The sequence below is a fragment of the Castor canadensis genome, chromosome 17, assembly GCF_047511655.1.
Source record: "Castor canadensis chromosome 17, mCasCan1.hap1v2, whole genome shotgun sequence".
Taxonomy (NCBI): Eukaryota; Metazoa; Chordata; class Mammalia; order Rodentia; family Castoridae; genus Castor; species Castor canadensis.
The window spans coordinates 63541329-63558678 of NC_133402.1; the positions used below are offsets into that span (position 1 = coordinate 63541329).

General features: G+C 40.5%; 1 pseudogene; it reads right to left on the bottom strand.

Annotated features, from left to right (window-relative positions):
- Nucleotides 1–8865: 8865 nt before the first annotated feature.
- On the bottom strand, nt 8866–17088 carry LOC109684902 (GPN-loop GTPase 1-like; annotated as a pseudogene).
- Nucleotides 17089–17350: the final 262 nt, after the last annotated feature.

The following is a 17350-nucleotide window of genomic DNA, read 5'->3' on the forward strand; positions in this document are numbered from 1 at the left end:
TGTGTAGGAGCCTGCTCCTCAGGGTGATGCTATTGACAGGTATTCTGAACCTTTAAGAAATGAGGCTTAAGTGGGTGGCTCACACTTTTCATCCCAGCTACTGCAGGAAGCATAAATAGGAGGGTCACAGTCCAGGGCAGCCTGGGGAGGGGGAAGGGAGACCCTATCTCAAAAATAACCATAGTAAAATGGGCTGGAGGAGTGGCTCAAGCAGTAGTGCCTGCCTAACAAATTACAAAGCCTTGAGTTCAAACCCCAGTACTGCCAAAACACCAAAAACTGAGGTTCAGTGGGAGGTCCTTCTGTCCTTGGAGGCGTGCTCTCTCTCTCTCTTTCTCTCTCTCTCTTTCCCCTTCCTGGCTGGAAAGATAACTTGCTCTGACATTCATTTCTCTATTCATCATCCTTACCAGAGACCCAAAGTAATAAGGACGCTGTATCTTGTTGAAGATCCAGAATTTTAAGCAAAAATAAACTTCTCTTTGCTGTATAAGTAGCTTGTGTCAAGTGTGTTGTAACAGTGATACAAAGCTGACTCAAACACAAAGGGAGGGTGGAGTTCTCTAGAGAAAGTTGTTGAGTGGGTCCACACTTGATCTGAAGTAATTGGGGGTTCCTCTCAAGCCCAGTTGGAGACTTCCAGAAAGCCTCTCTGGGAGTTTGGTCTGCAGTTTCATAGCATTTTGGAGATATAATGAACCAGAAGCTAACTCAACCTTCTCCCCAACAGTCTTTGGGGACAGATTGCCTGAAGTAACCATAGGCAGAAAAGGCTGTGTTTGGGAAGTGATAGTGGTCAACAGAACTTATTTCTCAGGGGCCAGCTGTGCATAGAATTGATGGCAAGGAGATCAGACTGGAGGTATTTAAAAGACTCCTTCTGTGATGCCCAACTATTCTGGTTTGCCCAGGACTGTTACCATTTCAGCACCGAAAATTTCCATCCTGGGAAGCCTCTCAGTCAGTCCCAGATAAACTAGGAGTGTTGGCCACTCTACATTTTGCCAAAGAAATCATTGAAAAACAGCGTGGCAGTATATGAGTGAAAGAGGCTGAGGCAGAAGAGAACCAGACCATAGAGAAGCTCTGTGCCTAAAGGGATTTGCAATGGAAAGGGCCCAGCAGGGGAATCTTAGAGACTTCCCCCTTTCCAAAGAAAATCCCTGCATGATAAAGAGCTTGCTTTAAATATCTGTAATAGTCAGAAACACCAGGTTACAGGTGCCTGTTAATTAGACCCTTTGTTCCCTCACCCCTTTTCCTTTCGTGGCTGAAGGTGACTGGAGAGTGCTTTTGCTGCATTTTACTGTATAGAAATGATCAGACAGATGAGAGGACCTACCCAGGAAGTTATCCAATTACACAGGAAGAAGGGGGCTGATGTGGCAGGGTTGGAAGAAAATCAGTATAAAACTTGTTGACATTGCCCTACTTTGTCAATGTCATAGTCACAATGACATGCATGGGAGATGAGGTTCTCACTGGATTCTTATTCAGGAGCCAGTTTTCACAGGTCCATTTGCTGAGGTCTATAGCCTTTCTTTTCTGGGTTTTTATATTTAGTTCTGTTTGGCCTATCTTTGATTCTTTGTAGATTCTTCTAGAAATGTTATTTCTTTTATTGGAGTCTTATTAAATTTAGTTACATGTTTACTATTGAAGATAGTCTTTAGAAAATTTTCATAAATTCTCAACACTAAGTCTATTAGGATTTTAATTGAGATTATATTAAAACACATTAATCCAGGGCAGCCTAGCATTTTAAAATGTCTTTGCAAACTGTCCTGGCTTAATTTAAAGGGTAATTTTGTCACTTGCAAGCTATGTGGTCATGAGCAAGCTATTTAAGTCTCAGTGTCTTCATTTATAAAATGAACTAATAATCACTCCTGCTTTAGAGAGTCGTAGTGAGAATTATGGTGAGTTAACTAATATAAAACACTTTAAAAGGTCTAGCATGTAGTAAACGCTATGGGTTTGCTATTATGATATTGTTATCTAGAGATATGGTATGTGTGGTTGCTTCATACCAGGTCAACTTAGCAAAGCCAACCTATGCTTCTTAGATTCCTCCCTCAATATGGTCTAGATAGGGGTGACCACAAGAGAAATTTATGCAAGATTCAAAGGATGGAAATGAAGCAACAGCCAGGATCTCTGCTTTGTGATGGATCTCCTTCCCCAGTTTCTGAGTCTGAGCCCAGTTCATGTGATGAATTTCTCACTGAGAGCCCACGCTTATCCTCAAGGTCATCCTTGTCATTGAGGTTGGAGGTGAAGAAAGATGTAGGTTCTATTTTGTCCCACTCTGCTGTACTTAGGAGCATTTTTCTTTCCCATTTTACAGATCTGCTGACATGAGGCCAGCACCAGATGCAGAAACAACAGCCTTACATCGATTTCTCAACTGGCTCCATCAACTTTATAAGTCTACTCTCTATCACTCGTATGGCTTTACGTCATTGATGGAACCCGGGCTGATATGATATGTCTTGGTCTTATTCGAGTATTTCAGCATACCTCTCAGTATGCTGTTTACAGAATGTATATTATGCACATTTCTTCATACGGTTATTCTGAGCTACTTTATGTCTTTTGTTAACATTGGGTATGGGATCCTTTGATTTCCTTACCGTGTTTTCCGTAAATAAACTTAGAGAAATTGATTTTCATGTTTGATATTGTATATTACCATTGTAGCCACTTTCTTCTTGGTTCTAGAAATGTTTTTCTGGCATTGTTTACACCACTTATGCAAGAAGATAATTCTGCACCCCTTCCCTTTTCTTGGGCTGTCTCAGCCTGTTTCTTTTTTTTTTTTTTTTTCATTTTTCTTTTATTATTCATATGTGCATACAAGGATTGGTTCATTTCTCCCCCCTGCCCCCACCCCCTCCCTTACCACCCACTCCGCCCCCTCCCTCTCCCCCCCAATACCCAGAAGAAACTATTTTGCCCTTATTTCTAATTTTGTTGAAGAGAGAGTATAAGCAATAATAGGAAGGAACAAGGGGTTTTGCTGGTTGAGATAAGGATAGCTATACAGGGCATTGAATCACATTGTTTTCCTGTGCGTGGGTGTTACCTTCTAGGTTAATTCTTTTTGATCTAACCTTTTCTCTACTTCCTGTTCCCCTTTTCCTATTGGCCTCAGTTGCTTTAAGGTATCTGCTTTAGTTTCTCTGCGTTAAGGGCAACAAATGCTAGCTAGTTTTTTAGGTGTCTTACCTATCCTCACCCCTCCCTTGTGTGCTCTCGCTTTTATCATGTGCTCAAAGTCCAATCCCATTGTTGTGTTTACCCTTGATCTAATGTCCGCATGTGAGGGAGAACATACGATTTTTGGTTTTTTGAGCCAGGCTAACCTCACTCAGAATGATGTTCTCCAATTCCATCCATTTACCAGCGAATGATAACATTTCGTTCTTCTTCATGGCTGCATAAAATTCCATTGTGTATAGATACCACATTTTCTTAATCCATTCGTCAGTGGTGGGACATCTTGGCTGTTTCCATAACTTGTCAGCCTGTTTCTTAATTCCTTTTGTTCCCCTCATTTACTCCTTCCCTTCCACCTGGAAAGTTCTGGGTACCAAGAAATTTCTCTTCCTTCTTGGTGCTTCAGCAAAACGTCAAGCTTTTCTCAGCAGTCCTTTGGAAAATGCCATCTGTAAAACTCTTCCACAATATCCTACTTCTGAGAAATAAAATAAGAGCAATTGCTCTCTACACTAAAAATTTCTCCTGGTTTTTACCCTGGCCCTTGGGATGGGTTACCCAGTTCAGTCCACATAATAAAGCTCTTAGTGTTCCTTCCCAGCCAGTGATAATCAGATCAAATGGCAGACTTGAAATGCAAATGACCCAGAATATGAATGAACCCTGGTGAAATTTCAGCCCCACAGAAAACTGGGTCTGGCTTCACTCTGAAAATCCAGCAGTGAGCCAGCAGTGAGCCAAGAGAAACTAAGTAAGCTGAAAGAGAGATGAAATAAGCAAATCATAAACACTTAAGAAAAAGAATAATTTTCCTCAGTCCATGAGGCCATTAAAAAATCAGTTCTTAATGACCAGAACATAACATCATTGCTTACATAAAAAGGACTATTGTTCACCCACAGCTCTTAGCTGAACCACTGGTATTTAACATACAACACAAATCATACTTTAAAAGGCTGTAAGTGGAAAAAAAAAAAGAGCAAGGAATGAATGAATAGTTTTGCTGAATGAAAATACTGTGCTTCCTCTAAATTACATGGAAGCAAAATGCTTTCTCTTCACAGAAATTTGGTCTCTGTCATGGCCATTTGTTACTGTATTTGCTACAGACTACGAATACTCTTTATGTTTTAAAATCCTTGAAGAATATCAAATATCAAATAATTGTAGTATATGAAAATTTCATATTTCAAATTTCAGTGTCTATATAAAGTTTTATTAAAACACAGCCATGCTCATTTGTTACACAGAGCGCATGTATTCTTTTGCATTAGAAGTTGAGTAGTTACATCAGAGTACGTCTGAAATACTATCTACTGTGAACAGAGAAAGTTTGGTGACCCCCATGTAAACCGGTTTCTCATTCTTGACACTATTGATATTTTGTAACACTCCTTGTCTACCCCATCCCACCCATCCTTACCAAAGCATCTTCAGACCCTGTTGTCTCCTGTGGGACAAAATCCTTCCTGGTAGGAAGGATTAAGGACTATAAGCATAATTTAGGTTGCTATAGGATGAGAAAGCTGAGGAGAAGGGTAGGGAAGGGGAGAAGTGGGTAGACAAGGCAAGGGAAAAAGAAAATGTCACCATACTTTTTCTGAGTTTTTTAAATGCCAGTTTTAATTCAAAAACCCTCCAGGCATGAAATGTATAAGGTCATTCCAAAATAGAGCACACACAGATGCTAAATACCATCATAGATAACTTTTGATTTTCAAGACATCAGCCTTCCTCTCAGCAGCCCCATTGGTAAAATGCAGCATCTCCTACTTGCAAAGATTTTTCTAATATGAATTTTCTGACAAGCTCCCAATGGTATTCTGACGAGGCTATACATTTATTTATTTTGCTGTAGGCCCTGGCCTTATTTCTTTAGGTTCCAGAAGGTGGAGAGAGAATTTGCTCAATAAGAAAAGGATTCCCCCAGGGGAAGAGCCTTTCCTCTGAGAGGTCATTTGGTTTAACCTTGGTGAAATTCTGAACTCCTGCTGGGAGTTAGATAAGTTTGGCCTTTCTGGAAACTGTGGGGTGGGCCTGAGCAGTAAGAGCCTCCCAAGGGAGAATTCGTCTTAAAGGGCACAGGTGCCAGACACAAAGCCTTCGCCCAGAACACCTGATTGGAGAGAAGGCTGTGAGTTTGGTGAGTCACCTGCTATACATGTTTGCCTCTGGGCCCAGCTCCCACCAGGCTGGGCCTCACATCACTAGAATAAAACTGGAAGAGTAATTGTCCCCAGACACCATAATGTCTATCTAAATAGCAAATGTCCACACCTACAAAGTGTTTAATTTTCTGTTTTGATTCTCAGAAAGTTAAAAACATAACTCATACAAATATAGGGAGCACGTGTCAAATATTTATCAGATTTGGGTAATAAAGAAACCAACCAGATGAGAAACTGGTTTAAAAAAGATAATGAAGGCTGGGTGAAGAGGCTCACACCTGTAATCCCAGGAAGCTGAGGCAGGAGGATGGCCAGTTTGAGGCCAGCATGGGCTACATAGCAAGACCCTGTCTCAAAAACACAAAAAAAGACAAAACAAAACAAAAGTAATATGAGAGTTGGGAGTGTAACTCAGTGGGAGAGCACTTGCCTAGTATACCCTGGTTTACTACCCAGCATTGCTCCCCAACCCCCCAAAAAGGATGTGAACAACTAAACAATTGAACCTCATTGTCCACATATTCTATACTTGAAAATATACATTGCATTTGTGTTTTGCTTAGTGGCAAAACATTTGGTCACCCAACACACATTTTCTAGCTGAGGTACCAGGGCAATGCTCTGCCTCCTTGCTTCAACCACAAGCAAGGGTCTTTTCTTGGGGAAGGGGGAGGTGAGAGGGGAATGGAGTTTGAACTCAGGACTTTGTGCTTGAGCGAGGGTCTTTTTCATGGTCTATTTAGTATCATATCTTTTCACATTAGGTTTTTTTGTGATTTAATTATTCAAAATGGCCCCCACAAATAGTTTTAAGTGCTGTGGTGTGTCTTATAGGGAAAATATACAGTAGAATGCTTTGTTTGGTCAAGAGTTATAGTGCTGTTGGCTATTGGTTTAATGTTAAATCAACAAGATATATTAAATATGGTGTCTTTAAATTGAAACATAAATAAAACAAGGTTCTATATTGATCAAATGACAAAGCAGTTGTAACCAGACATTTGTGGAATTTAGCCCTGCATTTTCTCTAGGAGCAACAGCTCAGAATTGCCAATGAGTGTTCTTGATGATTGTATGGGGCATCACTACCTGTGATAATGAGCATCCTGGTACACATATTCAGAAAAATAAAGAATACTGGAAACAAATTGCAAAGTTTTACAAAAAATGATTAATGGCCACAGAGACAATAAAACTTTTCTACTAAACAGAAATCATTTGGTGCTTATCAATCTTCTACAAGTTAACATCTACCTTTATATAGTCTAAGACCTAATCTGTGGAAATTCATACCAGTTGACTCTTAATGAGGCACGGTAGATAAGGTTTTAGTACAAGTCTTTTCAACCTTGGTATTTTAGGCCAGGATAACACCATTGGAGGGGGCTGCCCTGTGCATTGTATGATCTTCTGCTGCTTCCTTGGCCTTGATGCTATTGGCATCTCCTCTCCGAATTGTAACAATTAAATGTGTCTTCAGATATGCCAAACACCTCAGGGGAACAAAGTCATCCTGTTGGAGAGCTACTAGTTTAGTATGATCTTGAAAGGGCTCACAGTTATCCTTTGCCCTTTTTCTAAGTTTTGGATGATTCTTCTTAATATATCCAGGTCTTAGTACATTTGGGATACTGCAACAAAATACCATAAAGCAATCAGCTTATAACCAACAGAAATTTATTTCTCCCAGTTCTGGAGGCTAGGAGGACTAAGATAAAAGTCCCAGCTAGCAATAGCATATTTTCTGCCTAATATAGTTGACACCTTCTGTCTCTGGTCCTCACTGATTTTTAGAAAGGCCTATTCTCCCATTTATAGGACCTCCACCTTCATTATCTAGTCATCTCCCAAGGCTCTACCTCCTAATACCATCACACTGTGAATAAGCTTCCAAAACATGAATTGGGGGATAGGCACAAACATACAGACCACAGCACTCAGAAGAAGGGAGAGAAAGGTGTCCTTTGCCTACCTTTGCAACCACACAGGTTTGAAATCTTCAGAACATGCATCATAATTTTTAGTAAAATATATATAAATACATAATACATGTATATATATGTATAGACAATTCTTTAGCTGGTTATTTTCTGTCTTGCTCAACTGGGAGAACAACAAAGCACAGTGCCAGCATCACAGACAACACTTGATAAACATTTCCAATAGGAAGCCATAAAGCTTGATAGTCCAGGATCTCATCGCAGAGTGAAGGTTGGGGATTTGCAAGGGTAGGGGGCTAAGGAGACCCTGGCTTGCTAAAACTGACTTATTGCTGCTCATAGGAGACATTTCCCTGTCATCTGCCAGATAAGGCCTGGGGACCCTGAAAGAGCAGGAAAAGACAGTCCCAGTTGGAACTGTCTGCATTCATACACACGGGCTGCTAAGGTCTGGGGAACTAGATGGCACTGACATCAGCCAGTGAGGAGATGATGAAAGAGTGGCTCCATGATGGGACTGTGGCAATAAAGGCACCAGAGCCTGCAGGCAGAGCAGTACAATTCCTGATCTTTCCCTTGAATAGCATGAGCCTCTGTCTATATGAAATAGAGATAACAGTATTACCAACTTCATATCACGGTCAGGAGAATTAGATGAGAATAGATGTACAACTCCTAGCACAGTGTTTAAGAACCCCTTATATTCTAACCGAATAAGACAGAACCTGAAACCACAGTGAATGGAGGCTGACTGTTGCACTGACCTGGAAATGCCTCCATACACAATATTTGGGGTCAAATGGTGCTGTTATAGCAGGAGAAGCTGCTACTTTTACTAATTTATTTTGTAATTAAAAATGTGAATCAATACCGGTCTCTAGTGTGCAGTTATAGTCACACATTTGACTTTTTAAAATTAAAAACACTTTATCCAAGTCACTATTTAAGCAGGATTCTTATTCAGAAATTATGTTTTGCCCACTTTCTTCAACAAACCTGGTGTCCTATAGGACATTTTATACCAATTTTGACTGGTTATCAAAAGCACTCCACTCCCATGCTAGACAAGCTCAACTTCCCTTCTCCTTCTCTGCTAAAAGGAGGGCAACTCATGACATTGAGTCAAGGGCACAATGCTGGGGAAGTCGAGGCTATGGGCCCAGTCCAACAGAAGAGAAGTGAAGTGGTCATTAGGACAATAGTACTCTTTCTATTCCATCAGCAGCAAAAGTACTTGAGTTCAAATGATAGGTTTAGACTTGAATGGATATCAGCTTCCAGAAGCACTTGATATATCCTTCCTTGTATGAGTAAAAAGGAAAACTCAAGGGAGGATTGACATCTTCGGGCCAAGCCCTAGAGTCTTCCATTCCTGACTCCATCTGAATCACTAGATTTCCCTCAAGAGAGGAACTTCCTATTCTCAAGAAAACTGTTCTTTACTATAGTCCAAATCCAGAGGTAAGGATAGGTGTTTCCTAACATGACTCTCCAGAATTTTGGACTTCTAGAAACAAATGAAATTTCCTAAAGTTTTCCTATTTGTCATTTCTCTTTCAGTGCTGTGTCACTGATTCATTTATAGTGCTGACTCATCATGGCTTTCCTCTTTAACTCTGTGGTCAGAGACACCAGTATCATTGTCAGCTTCTTTGTCCTCTTTATTCAAGGTTCCTTGAGTCAGAATCAAGTCAATACAGGTTGGGCATCTCCAATCCAAAAATCCAAAACACTCTGAAATCTGGAACTTTTTGAATTGCCACTGAACTATATACCCTCCTCACCCTCTTTTTATTGTAAAAATTAACTCTTAGAAAAAAACTGACAACAATCACAAAAAACTAGAAGACACGTTATCTGCACAGACTCTACAATACAACCAAAACCAGGAAAAAGGCCTACCCAGTAGGGTCTGTGTGAGTAAAAAGAGATGGACTGCAGTAATAGACCTCAAAGGAGGAGAACTTCAAAATGGCCAAAGAGCTCCGGTGTCTATGTCTCCACTGCACAGGAGATGTGCTATCTTTTCCAGTCCCTATGTCCAAGACTATGGAGGCCATATTTTTCTTCAGGTGGGTAGCTGTTCTTTCTGCTGTTCATTCTGTGCACTGTGATTTCTTCAGACACTCACACTCAGGACGATACTTGCTTTCATATTTTTCTGCAGCATTTGTGACTTGCATATGGAGTTCATTAAAGTCAGTGCCAAGAACAGCAGAGATCCCACCACTCTGAGTGAGCTGTGAAACTCATCTGACACCAGGCTCGTTGAGAGATTAGGCTACTGATGGATGTAGTCTCTCTCTTGATTCAAGGTGCCTTGGGAGACCTTAAACTCCTCCAGCCGTGGTATGGCAAAACCACGGTCAGTGACGTCAGTTTTGTTCATGACCACGATGACTGTAGGTATGGCTTTGTACAAGCTGCTGCAGGCATAGGGCCTATTGGATATGGGGGGTCACTGGGTTGGTACTTCTTAACATTTGCATCACATAGATGACCACTGTTAGAAATGAGGAGGCCAGGGCCTCAGTGATGACAGTCCTAGAAGCTGACCAGACGAGTATCTCAATCTGCTCAGGCCTGTCGATCAAGACATATTTAGACATGTTCTGGGCCTTCTCAATAAATTTTACCATCTGAAAAATCAGACAGATAAAGAGAAAAAACCAGGTTACCATGCCATCATTGGGTCCAAGTACATATTTTCTTGGGACATTTTTGTGTTTCAGTATCCTGAATATGACTCCTGGCAAGGAGTCAGCTGGATCCATGTTAATTATGTGATTAACATAATTAATCACATAATTAACACATTATTATTATGTAATTAATCACATAGCCTTGGCTATGCAGGTGTACCATGAGCTCTGTACAAAAGCAGTATTCTCCGATCTTACCATCCCTAACACTAACTGACACGCAGAGGGCTGAGGACCCCCAAAGCCTGTGACTCAGCTGGAGTCGTAGGTGTTGCCAGCTTTTCCCCAGTCCTGTATATCCCACAAGCTAATTAACTTTTATAGCTATCAAAAATATATTGGATTCAATCAAAAATGTACACTACTGCCTTTTTGAAGGGGTGCTGCATATTATATTCTATTTATGCCCATCCCACATAGCGTGTGATCTAAAAGAGGCTCATGTCTGTGTGGAAAGTGAGAAATCATGATCTCTATAAAGGTAACATAATGCTTAGCCCAAGACTAAACTTGGAAGGTTTAATATCAGATAGTCATGTGATTCTTACACAACAGAACATGAACTAATGAGCCAGCATGGCCCCGTGCTTTATACAATGAGGACATTTTCCACTTTCATTCAGTCTTACTGTCAATACTTGGTAGATATTGAAATATTATTTCTATCACCTTCTTGTTCCATTGTTAATCCTTTAAATATGGTGACCATCTCCTTCTGTGTTTCTGAGAAAATGAACAGAAGATAATTAGGAAAACAGACTTTATTCTTGGTGACACAACTTCAGTCAATAGGGAGTTCACCAAAGCCCAAATGAAGGGTAATTTTGGTGGGCACAGATTAAAAAACATTATAGGGCATGCTCCAGAGAGTCTGGAAATTTTCTTAACATACTTTCCAAAAAACACTTTATTTAGGCAATTGCATGAAAATTATAAAAGTTTCTTTGTTTATAATATTTAGGTAGAAAATCTTTCTGATTTAGAACATTTATTTTGAACATCTTGTCGTATACAAAATGGTCTTTTGTTTGGGTGAATTAAGAAACTGTAATAATTTTTGCAAAAGGTTTCTACCTATTGTTGGAATGTAAAAATGTTTACAGAAGAATGGATGCAGCAGTGGTAATCCTTAGATTCAGAGTAGGTGAAAGTCTGTTGAAGCAGGGCACAGGTCTCCTCCTCATAGCCTCATGGCACCTATGGCTGCTGGAGTCTAACAGGAAGAGGATTTGGGTCATGAGCAGAGCCTTAGGAAATGTTCCTTCTACCTCAATGCTTTTGCAGAAGTAAATCACAGGCCTACAAGGGGGGTATTGGTACTTCAGGGCCAGGTTTGGATGTACAGAAACAGAGAAGGGTTAATGCCAGAAGCACATATGAATTTTACCCTGTAGACCCAGGTGTGCAAGAGTGTTGTATCTCTCGATTTCAATAAAACTCTATCCCAGTTTATGACCTGATCTGTTAGAGCCATTAGGAAATTCAGTCATAAGATTGTAAGGCCTTTTTACCAAGTCATGGGATGGCTCTGGAAATCTTATGCACATAATGAGAACTATACAAGATTTTGGTTTCCCTTTATGTGTATTAGTGAACCCACATGGTCCCTTGAAGGCAAGCTGCTCCTCATGATTTTCTAGTGGCATGTCACTATCTTCATCTCCCCAGGACACTCAGGCAGGCTCTGGGCCACACAGAGCCTTTCTAGTTTGGGGAGATTGTTTTTTTTTTTTTTTTTCTTATGCAGCTTCTGAAGTACCCTTGGAACACGGGCTCCCTGACTTCATTCTATCACAGGAGCTCTTTAAGTGTGATCCTGAGCCCTGCAGCTGCCACAGCATCTAGGAACACTTTAGAGATGGCCAGGCCTCCTCTCACCTGCTAAATCAGAATCCCCAGGAGAGGACCCAGCAACAAGTATTTTAACAAACTCTGATGGTAATTCTGAGACAAGGATACATTGTGAGAAAAACTGACCTTGTACCATCCTACCAATTAACTCAGACTTTTGAGAACAAAAGCATTAGGTCACTACTGTTTCAGCCTTCAACAGACCACTCCAAACCCTACTCAAAGCAGGGGATGTGGGAGTCCTGTTTATGTTAAAAAAAAATACTAAACAACTAAACAGAAAACATAAATATGTCTCACTTGTCTCTTTCTGATTTTTCAATAATGGGAAAACAAACAGGTGGATTAATATTTCAATAAATACCTTAATAGATTATCCTGGACTAACATTTATTGTGAACTTTAACATAAGAGATTTCTGAGAACAAATTCCAGAAATGATGAGAGACTGGCTTTGATCAGGAGTTAGAAAAACAGGATAAAAAGTGAAAGGAAGGTGCTCCCTCAAGGATGGGGAAGGAAGATGTTTCCTGAACAGGCATGGATAAACTTTCAGAGAAGCTAAGCATCAAAACTTGTTTCCAAAAAAGAGGTCTCTGAATGGCTTTTAGGTAGGGACAGTAAAGTGTCACTAACCTGTACTGCACAACCGTGTGAAGCCTACGGAGCCCTGGTCACCCAGAGGGGTTGTGACAGATTACTTGTTGTCTATCAATTTCTGCTCTTCCCTTCCTCCATTAGGACCTGTGCATGTGGCCACATAGCTAGGGCCTGCCACTTCCCAAGCCCCCTTGTGTCCAGGTGCAGACAATGGAGCATGGACAGAGGTCACGTGTACACCATTTCCAGTCTGGATCTTAAGACAGTACACCTGCAGCTTTCTCCCACTTTTCCTTTCCATGAATTAGAACAGGGAGATCCTTGTGCATGGTGGTTCAGCATACAAGTGAGGGCTATGACAGAGCAGAAGCCAAAACGAGGGAAGCTAGCTCCCTGAACAACCGTGTGGCAGAGAAGCTCACCTGCCCATCCTAGATCACTGGGGGAGAGAAATGATCTTTAATCCACTAATTTGTTGGGTTATTTGTTATCACAACTTGGATTTTCACATAACTAGTACAAAAACTAAGAGCCCATTGGAAGAGTCAAGGCGATGCTTATTATTCATTGAAGGACAATTAGTACTTAAGACCTCATGGGGCCTGGCGTTAGGTGGGAACTCCACAAATAGTTACTAAATGAATAAATGACTCAGGAATAGTTGAGACAAGACGTGCTCTACTATTTCACAAAATACCCTGCTTGAACAGATATCTCTAAGGGATACGTTACAAATGATGATAAAAAGAGCAAACAGCAGACAAATAGTAGCATCAGGTTAAAATCAAATGGGAATCTTTGTGAGTACAATGTAGAAATTATTGTTAATTATACAGCTGTCATTTAAGTGATTTGCAGATAGTAATCACCATCACTGTGTCATTTTCCAAAACAAAAGACTTACACATGCACAGACATACACAGACAGGTAAATTCTTCTTTTAACAAGTTTGATGAGACATCAAGATTGCTACATGGTCCATAAAAAATGAAAATTCTTTGCTACAATATGCAGAATGAATACAAAGTAGCCTTTTATTAGTCTGTGAAAAGCTTTTTTGGTAGCAAATGGCATGACTCCAAGTCCATTTTCTGAACATTTTGAATGTCTTTTCCTACTATGAGAGAAATACTGCAAAAAATACAATGAGGAACTTAAAGATACCAAAAATAAAATGTATAAAGACACAGGAGTGAGAGGATATTGCAAAACCCAGATAGTGAGATTTCTAAAAATGGCAATTAATGGTGTTTACACAGCTGTGGCTATGTTGAAATCTTCTGTGGTATCTCTGGCTTATGCTTATCACATACAAGATCCTGAAGTTAAAACGAAATGATACACATATAAAGTACATGGTACATTGAATACCATGTACCAATACCAGCTAGTTGCTTTCTCCCTACCTTGCAATATAGTATTTTTAAAAATGTGAAATAATTTTCAAAAATGTTTCATTGGTGGTTTATTCCAGAGTCATAAAAACATTTTTGCCTATTGCAGGAGCCTACATATGTGCTCTGTGCACGCACACACACACCCTCATCCAGAGTAAGTGAAGAGTGTTGCATTTTGAGGTAAATGGATGGAACTGGAGAACATTATGTTAAGCAAAATAAGCCAAGCTCAAAAGGTCAAAGGTCATATGTTTTCCCTCATATGTGGAAGCTAGATTTATAAGCTAAATGTACACATAAATATATATATGATCTTATACACATATTCTTATACACTCACATATATATGGTGTGTGTGTGAGAGAGAGATAGAACAAGATATATTATTAGGTCTACCTGAGGGGACTACAGGATAAGGGAGAGGGAAAAAGAATGTTCAAGGGTAAAAAATACTGAAACATTCCATTTATAGGTGAAGACAATATAAGGTAACACACTGTAAGCAGTTGAACGATAGGGGAGCAGGATGACAGAGAAAGAGTAAGTACTGGGAAGTTAATCTGATTGAAGCATGATACATGCATATCTGAAATGTCAAGGGAAAACCCCCTTGGACTATCAATATACACTTAAAAAAATGAAGGACAGGAAAATAAAACAGGTCTTTTCTGAGGATGGGTACAGTGGGATGAAAGGGGGCATAAGGAAATGGGGAATGAGGGTGAATATGGTGGATGCTTTTTGTATTCATGTATGAAGATAGAAGAATGAAACCTGTTGAAATTGTTCTAAGAAAGAGGAGGGAATCAGGGAGAACAATGGAGGCGAATCTAATTAAGATACACTATAAGCACATATGGAAATACTACAATGTATCGTTCTGTATAACTATTATATGCAAATGAAATCATCTTTGGAAAGCTTTAAACAAAAAGAGTATTGTATTTTGTAAACCAGAGAATAATGGATTGTGATGGACATTAGGGCGTTGAGAGGCAAGCCAGAAAATCCACTCTAGTAACTTACGTTGAAGGCTGCTTTATAGAAAGAAAATTCAGTAGCTTACAGAACCCACAAAGGGATTCAAAAATGATTGTCCATTTCCATTTTCCCCTAGCCATGGGGACAACTGTTAAAATGCCACTGCTAGCACAGTCAAGTTGGGACACTAGGATGTGTCCTTAAATAATCTCAGTTGTTTTCTTCACTATCTATGGTAGTCCCAGTTTCTGCAGCACCCCAAAGCTGTTGGGTCCTTGTGTCCTCAGGTGGAGGTCATTTGCCAGGTGGCTTCCCAGACAGACAGTACCATAAATGGCTCCTGCTGTTCCTGTGGTGCTTCAGGCTCTGCTGGAGACATTCACCACCCCCTCTTCTGCTTTACCAGCCTCCTACCTCACTGTGCAAGCTTACCTACTTTATCAGTCCACCTCCTCCCACCCCCAGGGATGAGGTTGGGTTTTGCATGGTCAGTATCCTGTCACAGTATTGTAGTAGGAGCACAAGCAGCTGCAGGGCTGGTCTAACCAGTTTACACAGGGCCCTTAGACAAGGTTCTCTTCACCTGCTGTATACGTGTCCCATATGACTGAGCCACCAACTGCATCTTCTTGAGAAGGTGGGAAATGCATCAGTTTTGATTTTCTTTCCCTCCTGCTCTACCTCACTTCCATCTTCCCTTTCACTCCTTCCCTGGGATTGCACGGTCCCAATAATAACTTGATGTCTAAGCTTTTTTTAACCCAGTCTCTGTTTCCCAGGGAACCTGGGCTAAGTTGGTGTCACACCCTTAAACTTCAAATTGCTGAGCTAGAGTAGACAGCTGGCTGATACTGGGCTATGTGTCATGTTGCTGCCAGGAAGCTGGGAAAAGGAACATGTGACTCACTTGTGATGCTATGGTAAGAGGTGGAGTCCTGCCTCTCTTCTACTGGATTAACCCTAAGTAGGAAGAGTGGTTGAATTCTGAACACAAACATAACAAATGTACCCCCTGAACTAGTTTGACCTTAACAGTTTTCTTCCTGTCATGAGTTTCTTCTTGTGAAGTACCGTCCCTCTATGTATGGCTACCTTAAATATTCCCTCTGTCTACATCTCCCAACCCTGACAAATCAGTGTTAGACTGCTTTGCCTCCCAAGTGCTTGTTTTTTTCCCTTTTTCCCATTTGACCAAATGCTCCATGCTGACTCATTCTTCCTAGCCTCCCAATCCCTGAATGCAGTATTCAACTCTCTTTGTGTTTCACAATGCACAGGTCAACCAGCCAGCTCTCACCTTTAGCTCTGGCACTGCTCTCCCATCTGGTTAACATTCTAGTTCTTTGCTGCCTTCAACACAAGAACTGGGAAAGATTAAGTAGGGGGTTAATCTGAATGAAGTACAATATATACGTGTGGAAAATGCCATGGTGTTGCCGCTTTTGACAATGAATATACACTTTAAAACTGAAGGACAAGAAAGTAAAACAGGTCCTATCTGGGAGTGGGTACCAGTGGGAATGGGGAGAGGAAAAGGAGAGGGTGAAGGAGAGCAATATGGACAATTGAATATATGTATGAAAACAGAACAATGAAAGCTAATAAAATTGTTCTAAGAAGTGGGCTTTGCAGGGAGAGGGGGATGAGGATGATAATGATGGAGGGAGTGAATCTAATTAAGATATATTGTAAGCACATGTGTAAATGTCACAATGAAACTCCCCTGTATAACTAATATATGCTAATAAAAATGTTTTTTAAAAAGCAAGAGTAGATAGTTTCAGATAGAAATTGGACATCTTCCATTTTACAGGGTAGAGAGAAATTAAGTCAGAGTGAGCAGGGATCCAATTTTTTGGAACAACAAGGTGACTAGGCATCTAAGTCTTTCTTTTCAAAGAAGTGTCTGGGGGAAAGTCTTAGGCTGGCTTCAAAGGGAACGTTCCTGTAACTGTAGATGTCCTGGACAACAACGCAGTCATCTCTTTTGCAGCTTAATTTGGTGAAAATGTACACATTGTGTAATTGTTTAGAGACGTCATTCGTTTATGCAAACAGAAGTGCCAGTGATTTTTATGGTCAGCCTTTCCTGCACACATTAGCAGGTTCTCACACACTTCTGAGGATCTCCAAGGCATGCTGATGCATTGATTCTGTGTCTCTCACCGATGCAGCTATGTGTACAGCTATGCAGCTTCTACAAGGACACCACACATAAGGGGGCGCCATTCCCATTATAAAGATGTGAATTTATTGCAACACTTTTTCTGGCATATGGGAGTAAAGGACTTTGTTTTAACACACCTGGAATATTAAATCAATTTCCTGGCAGAGGTAAAGGGTACTGAAGACTGTGCATTTTTTCTAGTTTTATACAGATGCTGAAGAGCTAACCTACAGCCCTGTGTCTTTAACTCCCAGGTAAATGCCTTGTTTTCAGTGAATCGGTTGCCCAACCTGGAAATGCCTTTCACCATGTCACAAGGGAAGG